Here is a 5,545-nt window from a genome sequence, read left to right as displayed (position 1 = left end):
CCTTACACCACACACAAAAGTAGACTCAAAATGGATGAAAGACCTAAATGTGAGACAGGAGTCCATCAAAATCCTTGAGAACACAGGCAGCAACCCCTTCGACCTCAGCCGCAGCAACTTCTTCCTAGAAACATCGCCAAAGGCAAGGGAAGCAAGGGCAAAAATGAACTATTGGGACTTCACCAAGATAAAAAGCTTTTGCACAGCAAAGGAAACAGTCAACAAAACCAAAAGAACCAACAGAATGGGAGAAGATATTTGCAAATGACATATCAGATAAAGGGCTCGTATCCAAAATCTATAAAGAACTTATCAAACTCAACAGCCAAAGAACAAATAATCCAATCAAGAAGTGGGCAGAAGACATGAACAGACATTTCTGCAAGACATCCAAATGGCCAACAGACACATTGTAAAGTGCTCCACATCACTTGGCATCAGGGAAATACAAATCAAAACCTCAATGAGATCCACCTCACACCAGTCGGAATGGCTAAAATTCCCAAGTCAGTAAACGACAGATGTTGGCGGGGATGCGGAGAAAGGGGAACCCTCCTACACTGTTGGTGGGAGTGCAAGCTGGTGCAGCCACTCTGGAAAACAGTATGGAGGTTCCTCAAAAAGTTGAAAATAGAGCTACCCTATGACCCAGCAATTGCACTACTGGGTATTTACCCCAAGGATACAAATGTAGTGATTCGAAGGGGCAGCTGCACCCCAATGTTTATAGCAGCAATGTCCACGATAGCCAAACTATGGAAAGCACCCAGATGTCCACCAACAGATGAATGGATAAAGAAGATGTGGTATATATATACAATGGAATATTATGCAGCCATCAAAAAATTGAAACCTTGCCATTTGCAATGATGTGGATGGAACTATTATGTGTATTATGCTAAGTGAAATAAGTCAATCAGAGAAAGACAATTATCATATGATCTCACTGATATATGGAATTTGAGAAACAAGGCAAAGCATCATAGGGGAAGAGAGGAAAAAATGAAACAAGATGAAACCAGAGAGGGAGACAAACCATAAGAGACTCTTAATCTCAGGAAACAAACTGAGGGTTGCTGGAGTGGTGGGGAGGGATGGGGTGGCCGGGTGATGGACACTGGGGAGGGTATGTGCTCTGATGAGCACTGTGAATTGTGTAAGACTGATGAATCACAGATCTGTACCCCTGAAACAAATAATACATGACATGTTAATAATAAAAAATAAATAAAATACTGGAAGACATTATTAGTATCAATCCTATTATTGCACAATTAATTGCCTGATTTACTATAGATCTCTTACTTTGCATGAACAGAAAACATCCTTGCCATATATTCTAATACACATTTTTTAATACAAATTTCTTAGTAAGGAATTTCTGAATTCATGGAACATATGAACCTGGTATTAATCTTTGATTTGTCAGGCTGATTCTAATTGGAGGACTCTAATATTCCAGCAGATGGTTTTGGGGTCTGCTTTTTGTTTGTTTTTCACAATTCCTAGCGACAGATGTCTCTGGCAAGGGAGTTAGAAATGCCTGCATACTCCCTGCTGGTCACCCCAGGTACCTGTAAAGTCCCGGATGGATAGAGAGACCCAGGAAATGAGTATGTGAAACGAGGAAGTTATTATTTATATAGGCCACTGGTTCCCAAACTTGGGTACATTATTGGAATCACATGGGGGGGGGGCACTTTAAAAAAAACACTGACACTTCTTATCCCTCCCAGAGATCCTGAGGTAACTGGTCTGGGTTACAGCGTGGGGGCAGAATTTTTTAAAGCTCCTCAGGAAATTCTAATGCGCCGTCTGTTTGCGAACCACTGACCTCAGACCTATCCCGAGCTCCAGGAGAGCCAGGTTGGAACAGAGGCTTAACTCAGAACCTAAATCCAAATGGTGGAATCTCACCCGCTCCAGGTGGCCCCAAGATCCAAGAACCCCCGGCAAGGCTGACTGAGTGTGATGTCATCGTCCTATTTTAATTTTTCAAAAAAAGAACACGTTACACGATTCCAAGTCAAACTCTATTTGAAAAGTTATTTCAAGCTTCCTCTTACCCTGACCCCTATTGCTCCATCTCGTCCCACCCCCCACCCCCAGAGAGGCACCACTGCCAATGGCTTCTTCTTTATCTTTCTAGGGAATTCAAACCAATCCACATTATGTTCTTTTTTTCTCCTTTAAAAAAAAAATAGAAAATGTAGAACTTGATGCTATTTTTTTTCCGGGAAAATCTTGGAAATAATTTCACATCAATACTTAAAGAGCTTCCTCATTTTTTTACATCTGGTATTCCATTATATGGATGCACCAGAAATTATTTTTATTTTTTTTAAAGATTTTTTTTTTATCTATTTGAGAGACAGAGAGAGAGCGCAGGAGCCGGGGGTGGCGGAGCAGCAGAGGGAGAGAGAGAAGCAGACTCCCCGAGGAGCCGAGAGTGCGACGTGGAGCTCAATCCCGGGACTCAGGAATCATGACCTGAGCTGAAAGCGGTTGCTTAACCGTCTGAGCCACCCAGGCGCCCTGCACCAGAAATGATTTTTAAAATTACTCATTGACGGGCATTTGCTTCATATCCTGTATAATAGCCAGTGCTCCCATGAATATCCCTGTCTGTGCCATTTTGCACAAGCATGAATACAAGCGCAGGAGAATTTCCGAGGAGCAGAATTGTTGGGTCAGAAGGTTGTGCATTTATAATATTGATGGACGTTGTGAAATTGCCCTCCAGAGGGTTGTTGCAGTTTACACTTCGACCAGCAATGTATGAGAGTTCCTCCTTCCCCAGTGCCTCACCAGAGAGGGCAGGGGAGGGCTGTGTGTGTCCCACATTTAACTTTGTTGCCTGTCTGATAGGTTGAAAAATGATATGTCAGTGTATGTTGGTTTGCTTGTCTTTCTCTTTACTCGTGAACTTGTACGTCTTCCCCTGCATTTAACATACTTTCGTAACTCCTCCCTTATGATTGCTTGCTCATATCCTTTGCGATCCACTAGCCGCACGGAAGAAATATAACCTCTCAGAGCGTGTGGTCCCACCTGCTGTCCATACAACCCGTTAAGTTAGTGATTCTCCTGGGGGGAACAAGGAGGTGGGTGGCCGGATGGATAGACAGAGAAGTAGAAGGCCTCTGCCCTTGACAAAAGGGACACACACTGTTTAACGTGCCTGAGTGTTCTTGATGTACCATCATTCATTCATTCCTATAATATCATTAGATGCCCACTATATGCAAAGCATATCCTAAGGATGAAAGATGAAAGAACGGAGGAATTAGGATGTGCATCTTTCTACCAATATCCCTACGTTTCTTTTTTATGAGTATTGATGTGCAATTACACCATCATTAGCCATCCTTAAACTACCGTTTCATACTTCTCACATTTTCTTGGTATTAAGCTTCTCCAAACCGAGCCAATTACCCCAAATTTGAAACTATGCTTCCCGCATATGCAACCTTTATGCTCTCAGCATTTTTTCCTGCAACCTAAATTGACAAAATTTCTGATGTATGCTTTACTATTTCCCCAAAGCCTTTTCTGGCTTGAGTGTGTCTATCCCCTTATTTAGTTTGGTTTCCTTCGGTGTAAATTAGAAGACATAATAAGGACTTTCTAACGGCATCTAGTCAATCCTGCAGGCTTCTTGCAGGACAGAGGATACCAATTTCTATTTTAAAGCATTTCCAAGGAAAGACCTTTCATTTTCTCAAAAATTCTCCCATTCCAGTGTTTGTGATCTAGTCATCCAAATAACTTTCCACCATCTAGTGCCTCAAAATGATCTCATTGACCATCTTAATGTCATTTGATGCTGATCCCTCCTACATCTTTCTTCAGTTCTCACAAATCAGCCATCGAAACAGATCCTCACTGTAATTAACTTGTGACTTTGATTTTTTTCCATGGTGGAATGAACAGACTTTGATTTTTTTCCATAGTAGAAACAACTCTATATTTGTTTCCAAATTCAGGCATGCAAAAAATATCATCTAAATCAATTTCTCTTCCAAACTTCATCCCACCAGTCAGGAAGAAACTCAGCCCCAGGGGGTGGGGGAGTGGGGGTAGGTGGGTGTGTGCTTACCTCACTCCCTTCTCCGCACCTCTTGCAGGATAATAGAGTTCCAGCAGGTCAGGTAGCATCAAGGTGTTAGGGAGACCCTCTGGAGGCCACATTCCTGGCTCAGGCTACAGTTCTGCTACTTCCATGCCCTGCTGAGGGGCAGGGGCACTGTTGGCAAAGCTGGAGACCACAGGAGAGGCAGGGTTCCCGCCGCCTGTGGGATCACAGGCTCCTCTTTTCTTTTTAGCTTGGAGGAAATCCCTTCTCTTTTCTCATTTCCTTTGGAGGCACTCCCTCCCTCTCTCCTGCTGCTATAGAACATTAAACATAATTGGGGTTTTGGCATTTGAAAATTTGAATATCTCAAGCAAATTTCCACCATCCATTTATTTATCCCTCAAACATGACAGAGCACATTGCGTGTCAGGCTCTGTCCTGGGGGGACCCCTGCCCAGGAAAAGCTCTTGGTGCAGCCACGGAGACCTGGTGGTTAGCAGCAAGCAGGATACTGCACGGCAAGCACCACAAAGTGGCCCTGGGGACCCAGCAGGAAGTGTACCCAGATGCAGAGGGCACAGGAAGCCTCCTGGGTGGGAGGGACCTAAGCTGGGAATGGAAGGGGCAAGAACAGGTAGGGGTGAGGCAGGCCATGGAAGAGATGGTCCCAGCAGGTTTTACTCCTTTCAATACTCTATGCTCAAATCATTGTGAAATTCATTATACTTGAGTTATCTCAGCTCTTGCTTGCAAGTGTCTCTAAGAAAGTCTGAGGTTTAGCAGACCCCTCCTTTCTGTCCCAGTGAAATTTTCAGGTGTTTTCTAATATAACACAATATGTTATTTCCTACTTAATTTTTTTTAAGTTGCCTTTCTACTTGATGGGACATCAGTTAGTTTGTCCTCAGAGCTATCTCTCCTAAGGCTGAAAGATAAACTACCTTGAATTGTTTTGTGTGTTGTGGGGGTATAGTTATCATGGGATACAATTAAACTCCTTTTATTATTTGTCTTACCCTTCTATTCCTTAAACCCTGAAGAAATTGAATCCAATCTACATCAGTGGATGAATGTTAGAATGAGAATTCATCTAGCATTACTTAATGACTTAGCTTGGTTCTTTTATGTGAATTCTATTTTACAGTGTTTTTGTGATGGGCAAACTGAGTCTTCTCTATTGTCCTAAACCACAGGATTACAAAGGGTTGAATTGGGAATGACACAATTTATTGTCAATTCACCCAAAAAGTCCTATAATGTGTGATGCCTGGGTGGCTCAGTCAGTTAAGTGTCTGACTCTTGATTTCAGCTCTCTGGTCATGATCTCAGGGTCGTGAGATCGAGCCCTGTGTTGGGCTCTGTGCTGGGTGTGGAGTCCACTTCAGATTCCCTCTCTCTCTCCCTTTGCCCCCATCTCAAAAAAAAAGTTCTATAATGTAACCCAGGAGAGTGTGTTGGGGGGGAGGAGAG

The sequence above is a fragment of the Leptonychotes weddellii genome, chromosome 3 (genome assembly GCF_054177405.1).
Source record: "Leptonychotes weddellii isolate Sample4059 chromosome 3, ASM5417740v2, whole genome shotgun sequence".
Taxonomy (NCBI): domain Eukaryota; kingdom Metazoa; phylum Chordata; class Mammalia; order Carnivora; family Phocidae; genus Leptonychotes; species Leptonychotes weddellii.
Note: the sequence above shows the minus strand (reverse complement) of the source record.